The sequence below is a fragment of the Ananas comosus genome, linkage group 18 (genome assembly GCF_001540865.1).
Source record: "Ananas comosus cultivar F153 linkage group 18, ASM154086v1, whole genome shotgun sequence".
Taxonomy (NCBI): domain Eukaryota; kingdom Viridiplantae; phylum Streptophyta; class Magnoliopsida; order Poales; family Bromeliaceae; genus Ananas; species Ananas comosus.
The window spans coordinates 4168959-4185525 of record NC_033638.1 but is presented as its reverse complement, the minus strand read 5'-3'; the positions used below and the strand labels follow the sequence as shown (position 1 = coordinate 4185525).

General features: G+C 42.4%; 1 long non-coding RNA gene across 5 annotated transcripts; it reads left to right on the top strand.

Annotated features, from left to right (window-relative positions):
• Window positions 9453-15833, top strand: LOC109723929. 5 transcript variants are annotated; one of them, XR_002219795.1, is made up of 6 exons: window positions 9453-9634; window positions 10150-10254; window positions 10331-10383; window positions 10533-10593; window positions 12808-12904; window positions 14155-14376. It is a non-coding gene; the product is annotated as an uncharacterized LOC109723929 (long non-coding RNA). The 5 variants fall into 5 exon arrangements; XR_002219793.1 differs by having other exon boundaries at window positions 10331-10443; XR_002219794.1 differs by lacking the exons at window positions 12808-12904; window positions 14155-14376 and adding an exon at window positions 15721-15833 and having other exon boundaries at window positions 10331-10443.

Below are 16567 nucleotides of genomic sequence, written 5' to 3'. Positions count from 1 at the left end.
GTATCTAGATAGATCTTAGGGTTCCCATAACCTACAATTGGTATCAGAGCAGGTTCTAGATTTATCTATCTTTATAGGTAAAGGTGGTAACACTAATCGACCTCCGCTTTTTGATGGCACAAACTATGTTTATTGGAAAGTTCGCATGAGAGCTTTTTTAATTGCCATCGATGAGCGAGTTTGGCAATCTATTGAATTTGGATGGAAACATCCTATCGAAGAGGTCGAGAATGTTGATAAGCCAAAACCTTGAAATAAATGGAGTAAGGAAGCTCAGGGACCGGTCTCCCGAGGACCGGTCTCACACCCAGGGACCGGTTGCCTCAGGATTAAGGGCAAGCTACGTGTACGGGGACCGGTCTCTCCATCAGGGACCGGTCCTCGAGAGCCCAAAATCTGGGACTTAGCCAGATTTTGCAATCTTGCTCTCTCGGGTCCCTAACCTCTTCTTATGGGCTCCAATGCACTTTTAGCCCATACCAACTTGTTCCACTCCGCGTTCCGCGCATTTTGACAGAACTCGGCATAACTTACGGGGGTATGATACGTTACAGGAACACTGGCTGTATTATTTTTTTTTAACTTAGTAGTGCAACCCAATATAAAATGGTACAATATGCAGCTCTATTTAGTGCAAGTCGTCACTAACTATTGAAAATGCTCTCTCTATTAATATTGTACCAAAGATTACATTGTCTTTGACGAAGATGCAACATATAAGACACGATTTGTATATAATACAACGTTTTCTTACATCAACTGTAATAAAATGCTCTCTCTATCAATGTTGTCCCAAAGATTACATTGTTTTTGACGAAAATACAACGTATAAGACAGATTTGCATACAATACAACGTTCTATTACATCAACTATAACAAACTCTTCAAAATAATTATTTAACAGAAGTATGGAATCATCTAAGCTTGTCTGCAATCCCACACGCACGGAGCCGACAAGAACAGGTATTGGCGGCCAGGGGAGAGAGTCGAAAAAGACTGCGAGGAGGAGGCGGTTCGCTCGGAAGGGTACTATCGAACAACGAGGGGTTAACATAGATTCGCACTATCTCGAGAGCTTTATTTGCTAAGAGCCCTTTGGATCTTCGCTCTACCATGAAACAGACAGTATAGTCAGTAAAATATTAAAATCGATCAATAACAATAAAGATCTATACGAATTTAAGAACCTAGAAGAGAAGAGGGCCAATGGGCTCGAGGCAAATAAAGCACTTCAGATAGTGCGAATCAATCTTAAAGCCTCGTTGCAGGATGGTACCCCTTCGAGCGAGCCGCCTCCTCCTCGAACTCTGCTTCTGCTCTCTCCCCTCGTCGCCTAAACCTCCTGGACGAACAGTAGCATCGTTGCCGTTGCCTCCTTCGGCTCTGGCGCCTTCCGCAACCCCCCCGGTTGCCCTTGTCACCTTTACGTCCTTTTTTTATATGTAGTAATGCAACGGGGAATGCATCTGAAGAACCGTTGGCTAAAAAGTAGAAAGGCGTTTGTAGTCATTAGGTTCTGTAACCACTGCTTTCCCTTCCCGCGGAGAAAAGCTCCTTGACATTGCCCTTATGATACAACAACGTATTTCGAGGATAGAACATAATCTTAATGATGTCGCTGATGATATTTCTTATTGAGGTACTGTTGAAAAATGACGCTAATACCAAAACAGAAATGTAGCACGGCAATTTGAAATATCGGTGCAATGGATAACACAATAGTGTAACATGCTCGCAAGCATTGTGATAATCCGCCAAAATGGTGCAAGAGATGCGTCGTTTTATTAATAATTGCCGAGATCGAAGACTATGCCAATGTTGTATGCAGAGTTGTCGGAAATGATTTATGGCGGGAACGGACCTACTATTTTCCGACTTTTGCAAAACTTACCAACTCATGCAAGTTAACTGGATTATATTTTTATAAAAGAGTGGTATTGAACTACTATCAGCTAAGTGTATTGCTTCCAACTCATGGATAACGTTGAAGTTCCAGTGCACTGCCATTTTAATGGCTTCTTTCAGGAGGATGGAAGAAATGTCAAGTATGTAGGAGGGTCCTGCCGGCTCACTTTCATCGGGCAAAGGGAGAGTTTTAATTCCCTGCGAGTGCGGTTCTTCAAATTCATGAACACTTCACTGGAGAGCTGTAAGATCGAAATTAAACTTCGCCACAGTGGGAAAAATCGGCAAACTCATCGATATTGTAGACGACAATGATGTCCGAAACATATCGAGACTCTATAAAAATCACGCATTTCTGATGGAACTGTATGTCGTGAGTAACGTAGTTGAGAGAAAGGTTCCTACATGTGATCCCGATGAGATAAACGAGGCGTTTACCGACGAACGGCTGGAATTGTTGATTAGCAGCTAGTCCGCGGATGCATCTACGCCTCAACCGCCAAGTTTTGAACTAGTTGGCTCGTAAGTTGCACTATTGGTACTCTTTTGCACCATTAGGTTGTAACTGTTGCACCCGAAAGTACTTTATATTTAATGATTGCATTATTTTTTTACACTACTAACTCATTACACTGCAGTACTTGCTTTGCACTGGTATTGCAGATCCTGTCATCCTATTCTCATCGACGACGCGGCAAACATTGACGGAGGTACTTGTATCGTTGATATGAAAGACGAGATGGATTCCGACGATAGCATCCGTATCGTCGCGTCCTCTTCCGGATTTCATCGGACGTACAACGCCATGGATGTTGTCCCATTGCGCAAAAGCAACGCAATGGGACTTACGGCTAAGGAATTCAACGACGACGAGATAGAAGAAGACCTCATTGTCAATAGCGCTACGCTGGAGTCAGCTGGAACCGTCGCAGATGTGGACGATGTCCACGAGGGCCAGCTCTACAAAATGTAAGTCGACTTCAAAAGAGATGTCAAAGCATACGCAATGAAATGAGGTTTCGAGTACGCCTCCACCAAATGCAACGACCTTAAGATAACCGCGAGATGTCATATCGCAGATTGCCCGTGGAGAATAAAGGTGCGTCACCTACCAGGACTTACACAATGGTGGGTGAAGAAATTTGTTTCAAAACACACTTATAGCCGGGCAATAAGGGTTTGGGCCACAGGAATTGCGATGAAAAATTTATCGCATCTTTTGTTAGGGAGCAGGTCGTGGCAAACGAGAAATACACGCCAAAAATTGTTCAGACCGAGATTCTGCGCCAGCACGGCGTCAGAATTTCTTACTGGAAAGCCTATCGGGCCAGAGAAAGAATCCTTCAAGAGTTTCACGGAGATTTCGAGGGCTCGTTCGCTCCACTTCCGTCGAACATATGAGAGCTGAGGATGGGTGATGCAGATGCATGTCTTCAGCTACTTTACCAAGACGACGGTCATTTTCACCGATTTTTCTGGGCATTCGGTGTATCAATTCATGCATTCCGGAAGCACTGCAGGTCGCTACTTGGATTGAATGGGACGATCTTGCACCAATATACCAAATTTCACACCATTATATAAATCTGTTGCACTATTGTATATTACAACGATGCGAAATAATATAGTTTGCACGATTATGAACTAATATACACGCTTTGCATTACTTCCAGGTACTTTCCTAACTGGTAAGTGTAAGGTTTCGAACTTCTAAAGTTATGAAGTTACGGTGTATGTTAGTTTGGAAAGCCATTGGAATGATTCCGGCAAAGTTCGGGAGCATTCGGGCGTTTCCGATACGCGTTGTGCGCTAAAACGGAACCCGAAAGGCTATGTCGGACCGTGGACTAAATTCGGCAAGGATGGAAAGATGGTTTGAACGCGCTCAAAAACATGTTTTGGGAGTCTCGGTGCAATTTGAGGCGAATCGGAGACCCACGGAGCAAAAACGAGTGAAAACGGACCAAAATTGGCGAAAATGCTGAAATTTGACTAAGTCTGGAAGTGCAGAATTTTTGGACCTACATGGTCCAGTCCCTAAAGCCAAGGACCGGTCCCCGAAGCCCGAAAATGCCCAGAATGAGCAGGGCACTATGGTATTTTGTGGGGGAATTGCATTGTTGAGGGGGCTTTTGGCATTTTATGCAAATAGGGTTAAAAAGGGAGGTGGAAAGAGCTTATTCCTCTCTCTCTCTCTCTCACACTTGCAACCCAAAATATTTTCCTCTCTCTCTCTAAGCTCTCTCATTCTCTCTCTCTTCAAGGTGGAAAGGATGAGAGATTGGTGAAGAAGGAGACAAGGAAGTGGAGCTTCATCTTCTTCATCTTCTTCCTTGAGTTTGGAGCTAGCTTTTGAGGTTTTTTGACGCGCTAGCGAAGTCGATTCGGCGATTCGTTGAGCCTATGCAAAGAAGTCGAAGGAAAGGCCTGTTTTGGTACAGATTGCCGCAGCACGCGGCGTAGGCTTCCAAAAATCACGAGATCGTATTCGTGGACTCGCGGCATCACCTAAGGGTGGGGGGTGTCATCCCGAAGCAACTGGGCTTCCTTCTATGTCCGAGTTACAGTGTTGATCATGTTCTTGCGAGTTAGCATTATGCATGATAGGGTGTTTGGATAGTCGCATTTTCATTCTTGCATGCTTCCTTGGTAATGTAGCATTGAGGCTTGACATGTGAACTTAGGGTGCATGAGAATAAAAATGTGGTGACATAGAATCCTATGGCGATAAGATAAGTGGTGACTTGATCATGTGATGATAAAAACCGATGACATGTGAAATAGTGTATGGAAACACTTATGACTTGGACGAGTGGCATGTAAATTAATGTGGTTGAGACACTTACAACTTAAGGATGTAAACGTGTGGCATTAAACCTAATGTGTAAACTTAGGTCGAGGATTGAACCTAGAGTCAAGTAAACCTAGGTTAAGAGGTGAGTAACATTGGACCAAAAGTGTTAAACTTAGGTTTAGCAATGGTGAATTTAGGGATAGGTGGATTTCCCTAATTATGACACATTGCATGAGAATTTGGTGTAGTTGAGACACTATGGCATTGAACATAGGGATAGGTGGATTCCTGTGTGTTTGTTAACCCTAGTTGACAGGGTATCCTCAGTGGGCGAGGATTGGATCAGACTCACATAGTCTGTTTGGGCTTGGGGTGGTCGCTCCACACAAGCAGTGCACTCCGGAGTTGTCACACGAGCGGGGTAGCTCATGAGCGGGTAGCTCACCGTGTGGGATAAGAGCGGGGTAGCTCCTCACCTATTGGATTGGGACGTGAGTTGGGGCGAAGGGCGGGGTAGCCCTTCACCTATGAGATTTGAGATTGGAGTTAGGGCGAAGAGCGAGGTAGCTCTTCACCTATGGCCTTCGAGATGAGAGTTGATCGAAGAGCGGGGTAGCTCTTCACCTTAGAGATTTGAGATCTCAGTCGGGGCATAACCTTCGGGTTAGCCAAGTGGATTGGATAATGAACTCATGATTGATACGCATCTTGAGCTTAGTAGGCATTGCATTATATTTGATGTAGAGACATAGCATCATGCGAGTAGAGTACTTGAGATGTTCATTCATTACCTTGTATATTGAGGCATAGTAGCATACTTGTAAATTTTATTACTATGCAGCAGTTATTTCCATACTTATCTATCTATCTATCTGCTTATGCCTGCTTAGACCTAGTGGGAAGATCGGCGGAGTCGGCGGCCGAAACCACTGGGAACTATATTTATATAGTTCTTACCCCACTTTGTTCAGGCCCGAGCTCGAGCGTTCCGGGGGAGGATCGCGATAAGGGCATAGCGCCTTAGTTAGCTAGTAGTGGTTTTCCTTTTTACTAGAGTACCCTCGTGTACATAGATGACATGGATGTATTTTGGATATGTATCTAGATGATGAACATGCAATCAAATGTATTAATTTTGGTGAGATGAAAAATGTAAACATGTTATGTAAATGGTTGAATGTGATGTAATAGTTAGAAAGTTCTCTCCTTTATTCACTTGTATGTACTTGTGATTCTTGCTCTTACTTGTGTAGTACTTGTGGTGCTGCTATCGTCGTTGTATGGATCATGTATGTATTTGAATTATCCCTGGGCAAATTCTAATGCATGATCTTGTTGTTTGAGCCTTGGGCGAACATGGGAGGTGTTGTCCGTCCGGCGTCTGTTCGACGTGCCCGAACCGGCCAAACTGGCGGTCTCGAGGCGTGACAGTAAGTTTAGAGGGGCTGTAGCACACTGGACCTTTGCAAATTGCGAGGTTCGAGTGTTTGGATGTATTTCGAGCTTTTCCATACTTGGTGGAGGGTTGTAGAATGTTTTCCGACCTAAAAAGTTCGAAAACTGGAATTCTGGACAAGTCTTGAGAGTTTTTACTTTCGGGGACCGGTCCCTGGAAGGAGAGACCGGTCCCCCACACTTGGTGGAGGGTTGTAGAATGTTTTCCGACCTAAAAAGTTCGAAAACTGGAATTCTGGACAAGTCTTGAGAGTTTTTACTTTCGGGGACCGGTCCCTGGAAGGAGAGACCGGTCCCCCAGTGAGCAGTGTTGAAGCAGCCTGAGGCAACCGGTCCCTGGCAGGTGAGACCGGTCCCCGAGCGCGTCTTCGCAGTGAGAGACCGGTCCTACGCGGGGAAAGACCGGTTCCCGAACGTTAGTTTTTCGGGTTCGCAGCGAGAGACCGGTCCCTACTGGGGAGAGACCGGTCCCTCTGAGCGAAAACTACCTAGACCGGGCTGTTGCAATATTGGATTTTTGGGGGGCCTCTTGGGATTTTGTTGCAATAGGGGGTCTATATGACCCCTCCACTCTCTCCTCTCCCCATTTCTCTTCTCTCAACCCTCTCTACACCCTTGATAGAGAAGAAGAAGAAGAAGGAGAAGGAGAGGAAGGTTGGAGCTTCTAGTGGACTTGGAGCATCTTCCTCACCCTCTCATCTTCCTTGGAGCTTGAAGGCTTGGACTTGGGGCTTGCAAAGGGGGAGATCTTCACCCTTGGAGCTTGGATTGGAGCTTCTAAGGAGGTTTGTTGCTCATTCCTCCTCTAGACTTGATTTGAGGATTTTTAGTAGATGGAACCCTAGAAATGAGATTTAGGGTTGATTTTGGGGCTTTTTGATCTAGAGCTTTCTGGGCTAGATTGATTGGATTAGAACCTTCCTTGGGCTTGGATTGGAAGGGTTCTAGCTCTCTTTTGGAGCTTTAGAAGAGATTTCTACTCTTGAGGTAAATTTTGGCCCTTTTTGCTTCTAGGTTAATGTTTGATCTTATGGTTGTGTCGTAATGCTCTCGTATCTCTTCGTTGATCACTTTTAGGATATTCTTGAGGCTCGTGGACAACTCCGTTCGGCGATATCGAAGGAGCACGCGACGGGTTCGGTGGGTTTGGCCTAGCATACAATATGAGAAATGCTCATATTGGTGTTAAATGTTTCGTAAAGTTGAAATTTATGCATTTTCATGTTAATGTATTTATTATGAATTTTAGAATGTTTAACATGCATAGTTATTTGTAGTAAATTTGGGACCTCTAATATAGTAGAGAGCATGCATGTGTGGCTAGCATTCTAGTTGAGACTTGAAATTATAATCCCTATTATGAAAACGAACCTTGCTTTCATGCATTCAAACTATATACCAGATGTGACATTAGGGATTTTTGGAAGCCTAGAGAGGCTTAGGGACTTAGATGATATGTGAGATTGGCCAATGTCATGAAGAGGCATTGGGGCCCGGGCATAGTGAGCATTAATGTTAATTCTTAATTGGAACATGATTAGTTGTGGAGCTTAAGTGTCATAAAGAGGCACTAAGCAAGTGTGTGTTGGGACTTCATTATGACCTGGAACTAGACCTTCGGGATGCTAGCGACTATACCATGTTAGAGACATGAGGATTGGTACTTGAGACAGTGACCTTGCTTGTTTTGCCATTTGTGCTCATTCGCACATGCTTGTGAGGGTCGCTCCCAAAAAGCGGCACTCCGGAGTTGGCCTATGCGACTTTTGTTCGCTGGTGCGGTATTGAGACGCTACGGGGTCGAGTGGGACAACACATTCATGGGTAGGAATGTCGGGCTACCACAGGCACTTAGGCGGCACAAGCCGGACTACCTTGGTAGATCCTTAATTGGAAATGAAATCGACAAGGTTTGAGAATGAATGATCACTACTAAATAGGCTTAGTAGTTGATTACATTTACATGCTTTTAGCATAGTGTGAGACATGTAGTATACTTGGTTGCCATGATAGAACTTCTACATCATGCATTGACAAAGGTTAACAACATTAAACTAGTGCCATTGGACTTAATTGTAATGATAGATAATGTACTTTTTGGTTGACATCATGCTTACTTGAGACACAGTAGACTAGCATTTCAATTATGCTTTCTTTCAGCAGTTTATTTACATGCTCCTTATTGCTTATTATTATTATCGTTGCTTACCCTTATTTTTGGGGCCTAGTGGAGCATGAGCTGAGGTCAGTAATTGCCCACTGGGAACTATAAATTATAGTTCTCACGCCCTCTTTTTCTCGTTGTTTTTCAGAGCCTTCCACACAGGGTGAGGCCAGGGATCGCGGAAAGAGTATTACCTCGGGCTAGCGTGCTTACCGAGGGATCGTTTGATAGGTGGTCTACCTCTCTTTGTTTCTTTTGTGAGAGGTTGAGAGTTTTACCAGTGCATTAGAGACCACCATTTTTGTACTAGAAGCTGATATTGTACTACTTATGTTTCACTTTTATGGTTTAGTTATGCTCTTTTCCTATTGTTATAGAAGATAGAATCATACTGCTCTGATATCACTAGTTGTTGCTCATTCGTTTCTATTACTTCTCGCTTTTACTTCCGCTTTTACTCTAGACGTCTTATATGTGTCGACATATGGCGGGTCTGGACACGCTACCGGGAGGGCCTCTGCCGGTCCCGGGGCGTGACAGGGGCTCTGCTGACGGCATTATGTATCAATGGAAATAACTATATCCTGCCATTAGCATAGGCAGTTGTTGAGGATGAAAATCGATATTCCTGGCACTGGTTTCTTGAACAGTTGCGGGATGGTGTCGTTGGTGAACGCAAGTGTAATATATCAAATCTCCAACTACAACGCTAACTTTGATCAAAGTGATCAAAGTAATGCAAGAATATAAATTAGTTAGTCCCCGAGCTAAATTGGTCGTGTGGGAGTAGCTAATTACAAGTTTAGAAAGGTTTAAAGGGGTTCAGAACAAAGTGGAAGTGCGAAATAACCTTGGAAACAAGTGCTGCCAAGTGCAGATTTTGCACTAAAAAGCTGCAGGGACTGTTTTGTAAAAGCAGAATTTCTGATTTTTGGGCGGTTTAAGTGCAATAGCTGCTGCTACTGCTACTGCTGAATGCAGCTGCTACTGCTGCTGCTGAAAACTACTGCTGCTGCTGCTGCTGTTAAGTGCAGAAAACCTGTAGGGACTGAAGTGTAAACTGCAATTGCAGATTTTTGGGCGGGTTTAAGAGCAATTATTTGCTCTTATCCACAGATCCAGCACACCCCTAGTTGTGTACGTATACAGGGCACCTTCCTTTCCATCTCTTTTCATTTTCTTTCTTCTCCTTTCTCTCTCTAAAACTGTAGATGGCTGGTTTGATGGGTTGGTTAGAGAAGTGGTGGAGTTGATTGCTTTGGCTGTGAGGAAGAGTTCTTGTGTAGGAAACCAACTGTTAGAGCTTGCAACCTGAGGTAAGTAGCTGTGTTTTTTGCTTGGGTTTGTTCTAATTACCCTAAGAAAGGATGTTTTGATTCCTAGAGCTTGTAAATGCTATGTAATCTTAAAAACTGCACTATGGACAGCATGTGTACACTACAAGGCTGTTACTTTGCTAGGTTTTGTTGTGTTTAATCTAAATAAATAGCAAACCTAAAGTAGATGAATCTCAATTTTTGGTTGTGATTTAACCTAAAGAAAGGTTTAGTTTGAATTTCTTGGATTCTAGAACTTAGGTTGCCATAAGAAAACCTAGTGAAGCTATAATAGTGATGTTGATGTTGGTTCTTTATCCCTTTGCTACCAGCTGATTGGGAAGGTTTATAGCAGCTGTAGAGGAAGGATTTTGTTGTGGTTTATCAACTCTAATACCAGGAAAAGTTGAATTGAAGCCTGAAAAGTGATTAGCTAACTTCTTTTGTGTGCTGGATGCTATATATGTTGTAGAAGTGATAGTAATGGTGCTGTTTTGAATACATGTTGACAGCAGGATATGTGAACCTGTGGCTGATCTTTGGGTGACTCTTGAAGCTGGTTTTGGGTTGTGGTTTATCCATTCTAACTCAGGGAAAAGCTCAGTTGGAGCTGTTGGAAGGTATCCTACTTAGTAGCTCTTCAGTTGGATGTGTTAATGGTAGCTTTGAAGCAGTTTTAATGCTATCTCGTAGCAGGTTCGCAGCGGATCATTTGATCTCTTTTGGCTGAGATTTGGGAGCTTTCAAAGGTAGGTTTTGGTGTTCCAACCTGAACCAAAGTCGGGATTCAAGCTTTAACACTATACTATGTGAGAATCTAATTAGATGAGGTGATTATGTGAGGTTTTAATGTAGAGATATAAGTTCAGCTCTTCGCTGATTTTGAAATATTTGTTAGGGTACTTGGAAGCTAGGGAATATCTTCGCTTGCGGAATCGACGAGAGTCGTCAACTAATTGGTGGGTTTGACCTTACCGAGTTGGGTGAATTCCCTCTATGTCTTCTTTGACATTATAGAATTGGAATTGTTGCATATTCAAGTGAATACATATTTATTTGAATGAATTTGGGCATACATCAATATGCATACTATGTTGGATATAATGGAGCCTCTATATAGTAGAAAAAGGATTATGAAATTGCTTAACCTACATAGATTGCTTGCTCGGTTAATATGTGTTCAAGATATTAGTAAAACTTGTGTAGACAAGTTAGACCTTGTATCATTAGATGGAGAATCAAGGCAAACTATGAATGGAACACTTAGTATAGTTTAACAACTAAGTGGAGAATGATTATGTTATTTAACTCTCAAGTTAAAGTATGCTAATCTGTGTTTTAGACATGATGATAGATTTTCTATGTGCATATAGCATATAACAAGATTATCTCTTTGTATTATGAAATGAATTGTTTAGAGATCATATGTAGAATACTCTATCTGAGGTTGTGTATACTTGTGTAAACAAGCTATTCATGGTATTCATATGATAGAACTAGCATGAACTTCGTGTTCTGGTATATGATCTAATTAAGTACTGGAACTTGGCATTATGACATAACATGAACATGATACTAAAGAATATGACCTAGTTAAATAACTAGAGTTGAATATGATGTTATACTTGTTGACTCCAAGTAGTGGAGGTTATTGTAAACTATAGAATATGTGCCATGAATTACATGAACACTAGAATGAGTCATTGAGTATGACCTTAGTAAACCACTTTCCTTATGTATAGGGAGTAGTGAGAGGATTGTATATGAGTATGCGAGTATAGCTGATTAGAATCATTAATATATTGTAAAGCATATACTTATTTAAGTCATATTATCTATTGGAAGAAACATGGCACCAATTAGTTGATAGTGGATTATGACTTAGTGTTAATTGTCGACCGTGTGTCGAGTTGAGATTCCATGTTAGAGACATGATGAATTTGTGATACCTATGCTATAGATTACGCTTGCTTGCCAATGTGCTCATTCGCACATTCTTGTGAGGGTCGCTCCCCACAAGCCGGCACTCCGGAGTTGGCCTACATGACAGATTGCTCGCTTATGTACGAAACTAGGCGCCGAAGTGGATTGCCGTGGGTGGTGTTGACTTCCACAGGGGCATTAGGCAAGGCACGGGCTCGAACTTTAGCATGTGTAAGTCTCCTGTTAATTAGGCTAATGTAAGTGATTTTAACCTTAGTTGGACATAGTAGTAAAGATATTTCATGTCATCAGTTGAATATACCTAGTAATGAACACTAGGAGGTTGACATCCTTGTTAGTCAGTAGTATAGTGACAGTACTTGAATATTTACACTCTTGCTAGTATAGGAAAATAGCTACATGATATTATTAGCTAGTTAAATTATGATGATGATATTTTGCATATAGCATGACATATAGCTGATTAAACTGATGATTAACATGAATTATAAAACTTGTTATGATGAATTGGTAGATAAGACATGTTAGAAAACATATCGTGTGAGGCATGCTATGGTAGAATTACTTTATTTACTTGTTGCATTTACTTTGCTTACTTATTGTCAGTTACTCATGCCTCAGTTGACCTAGTGGTGTACTTCGCCACTCTCGGCGACTTACCCACTGGGAACTATTGTTTAATAGTGTGAGGAATCGGACTTTCGAAGTACGAGAGTTGGGCCTCAATCAGAATTGATCGAAGTTAAGCTTGGTACGCTTCGGAAAGGTCGAAGGCGTCAAAGATGCATAAAGTGCATTGGAGAGGGCCTCGGAGAGCAACTAGTGCAATTCTGCACAATGCAGAATTTGGGCTCTCGAGGACCGGTCCCTCTGGGGAAGGACCAGTACCCGTACGTGGTGTGTGTGGCAAAATGTTGCTGCGCACAAGTTTTGCTCTCAGGGTCTGGTCCCTCTAGAGTGAAGGACCGGTCCCCGTACCCGTAGAATTGGCAGAATTGCTCTGCCCGCAAAGTTTGCTCTCGGGGACCGGTCCCTCTAGGGACAGACCGGTCCCTGTACCCGAAAATGCCCTGGGTTGGGCCGTGCATAACTTGCATTATGGAGGGGGTTTTCAGCAATTGTGATATGTGGGGATTACTTGAGGGCCACTCCTCTCTCTCTTTTCCTCATTTCCCTAACCCTAAACCAAAAACTCTCTCTCTCTCTAAGCTCTTTTCCTCTCTCTCTAGAAGGTGAAGAAAGAGAAGGATTTGGTGGAGATTGAAGCCAAGAGGTGGGTCTTCATCTTCATTATCATCTTCTCCACCTTAAGGGCAAGCTTGAGAGGTAAGCTCCATTAAGCTTTAATGGTAGATTTCTAAGGTTTAGATTTTATACTTTAGAATTGGTTTGGTTGGAACCTATTGATGCTAGATAGTTGCAAATTGCATGAATCTAGAGATTTAATCGATGTATTCTTGCGATTATAACATCTAGGATTCCGAATGGGTTTTTGATAAAGGCTAGGGTTTGATCTAAATTGAGTATATGTAAACCTAATTGCTAGGTGTTTAAACGCGTGGACGGAGTTGGTTTGACGATCCGTCGAGCCTGTGCATAGTTATTAGCGAGAAGGACCCTCCAAGCTTCGTTTTCGCCTAGAAAGCCGGTGAGGCGTCCTAAAAATTGCCGAGTTGCGTTCCTAGAGTCGCAACATCGCCAAGAGGTGGTGGTGTCATCCCGAAGCAACTGGGCTTCCCCTTATGTCTGAGTTATACTGTTGATCATATATACATGTTAGTATTATGCATGATAGGGTATTGAATAGTCGCTTTTCCATTCTTGCATGATCCTTAGTAGTGTAGCAACATGAGTTTGACACTTGAGTTCGGATGCATGAGCATAGAGGAATTATGATCTAGAACCCTATAGTGGTAAAGTTAAATGATGAACTTAATCTTGTGTTGACGAGAACCAAAGAACGAGTGGCATCTAGAAAAGGGTGATAACCTAACGAGTGGCATGACAAGTAGAGTATAGATGAAAACACTTGTTGCATGTTAAACTTAAGGATGAACTAGTTCCCTGATGGATGTTGACCCTAGCGGCAGGGTATCCTCAGTGACGAGGATTTGATCATACTCACATGTCTGTTCAGAGCTTGTAGGCGGTCGCTGCGCACAAGCAGTGCGCTCCGGAGTTTGTCACATGAGGGATAGCCTTATGGGGTCCTGCAAACAGTCTCGGGTGAGTGAGCAGATCCTCCCCTTTGAGATTTGATTGTGAGTCGGGTGAGTGAGCAGATCCTCACCTGTGAGATTGAGATTTGAGTTGGAACAACCTGTGGGTTAGCCGAGTGATTGAATGATAACAAGAGTGACACGGCCTTCTTGACATGGTAGTATGATAGCTATCTTTGTACTATGTAATTTTATTCATTCATTCCTGATTGAGGCATAGTAGCATGTCGTCTGTTTACTGCTTACCTATCTATCTATCTGCTTATGCCTGCTTAGACCTAATGGGGAGATCGGCGGAGTCGGCGCCCGAACCCACTGGGAACTATGGATAATAATTCTCACCCCACCTTATTGCAGGGCCGAGTACGTCTACACCGGGCGAGGACCGTGGCAAGGGCATAACGCCCTAGTGGTAGTGGCTTTCCTTTTGCATTAGCGTCACCCTATGTATATGAGCGTAGTGATGTATAGGTTGTGAGATGCTTTTGGAGAGTTGTGGATGTACTTGTATTTATGTTTTGGAAGATATGAATGTAATCGATGGTATAAATGAAGTAAATGTGATGTAATAATTTAGAATTCTCTCTTTATTTCACTTGTATGTACTCGTGATACTTGCTCTTACTTTTGTGCGCTTGTGGCGCTTATCGTTGGATTATGTACGTGTTTGGAATTATTCCTGGGCAAATTCTATGTATATGATCTTGTGGTTGAGCCTTGGACGGACAGGGGAGGTGCTCTCCGTTCGGCGTCTGTTCGACGTGCCCGAACCGACCAAACTGGCGATCTCGGGGCGTGACAAATAATTCTTACGCCCTTTTGTTGGTTGTTTTTGTGCAGAGCCTTTCACAGCGGGAAAGGCTAGGGTTCTCGGCGAGGGGTCAGCGGCTAGCTAAAGCCTTCTCGATGTTAAATAGATAAACATCTACAAGTTTATGTAGTTTAGTTCAGTGTTGTATACTGGGTTTATATAGATTGTACTTGTTCTTATCAGTTGTAATAAGGTTATGTGTTGTATAAGTTTATGAATTTTTAAGTTTTGCTCTGATTACCTAATTAAGTCAGTAGACTTTTACTATATTGATTGTAGACGCTTGGTGTACTCGTGAGGTTGTGATGTACACGGCGGGTCTGTGCACGTGACTGGGGAGCTTCCGCTGAAGCCCAGGGCGTGACAGCGAGGTCCACAGAGAAAACAATATACTTACTTTTGTTTCTATCAGACAAAAAGGTCGTATTGAAACTGTAGTCGATGTTTTTTCAAATGCAGCTCATGATTATTGCATGTACTACCTTTCTACCAATCTCCCACACACGCCAAAAAATACCCCTACGTGGAGAAGATTTTGGGTGGCGGCGCGTGCTTACACTGTCACGGAGTTCAACGAAATAATGGAGAAGATGAAGGATTTGAACCCGAAACAGTACAAGTATGTGGTCAAGCTTTCTCGGCATAGGTGGGCTATCCATTGCTTCTTTGGAAGGCGTTATTCAATTCTCACTTCCAACTATGCCGAGATGATAAACAGTGTTATACGATATTTAAAGGGCCTTCCAATTACCTACCTAGTAAAGAAAACACGAAAGAAAATGGAGTGGTATTTTTACCAGAGGAAAAATGGTGGGGAAAAGATGACCAGTATTTTAACGCCGTATGTAGAGAAGATAATAAAGAGCTCGAGGGAAGCGTCTCGCTTTTACACACTGAACCTTTCGACCGATGTCCCTTTTCAGGTCTTATAGACTAATTTGCACCATTTTAATAATTATTTGCACTACTTTAACTATTAGTTGCACTAATGTCGAAACGTATTATACGATATCACATAACGTTACATTGTTGTAAAATTTTTATATACTATTTCTCTACTCGTTGCACTATTTGTCTCACTCATTCCTATGGCTTGTGTTTTTTCTTAACAGGTAATCACACCAACCAGTACTGTCACACCCCGAGCCTGATCCTTTTTGGCCGGTTCGAGAGCGTCAAACAGACGCCGAACGGACAGAGCTTCCCCTGTTCGCCCAAGGCTCAACACTAGTATCAATAGAGTACAAATTTGCATAAGCGGAAGCATACACAATGGCTTGCACGAGGGCAAGCAATAGCCAAGGGAAAGAATTAGCAATTCAATATACAAGTAATATGACTAAATTTAAATCACATATATGTATCCAACTATAATCAAGTTCTGTCACATTCCAGCATCATTTCTTTTTATATCTCATTTCTCCCAAAATATAACTTTTGGCATTTAGGTAAATATCCTTTACATCATTCATTAAAGCAAGTTCATAATACTAAAATCATCAAATACAAAAGANACGTTTTTGTTAATAACTTTGCGTACACTCGTCGGATTGTCGAACCGAGCGTTCCAACGCGTTTAAAATACCCTCAATTAGGTTTCTACATGATCAAAATAGATCAAAATAGATCTACATGTTATTTTTGCATTTCTCCGAGATTGATCTCATTCCTAAGCAAAAGATAGCTTAGATTCACATGGGAAGCTCTCTAATAAGGTTTCTAAGCTTTTAGAACCATCCCTAGGGCATCTACTTTGAGCCCTAATGATCCACCATGAGAGGGGTCTAAGAAATCCATGTTTTTCATGGAATCATGGTCCTTAGAGGATTTCCTCACTTGTAGAAAGATCAAACCCAAAAATCTAAGGTCTAAATCCAAACCCTAAACTCATTTTTGTATAAGGACTCACCTTTGCCCAAGCTCCACCAAAGCCTACTTGTTGGAGAGCTTCTAGGACCA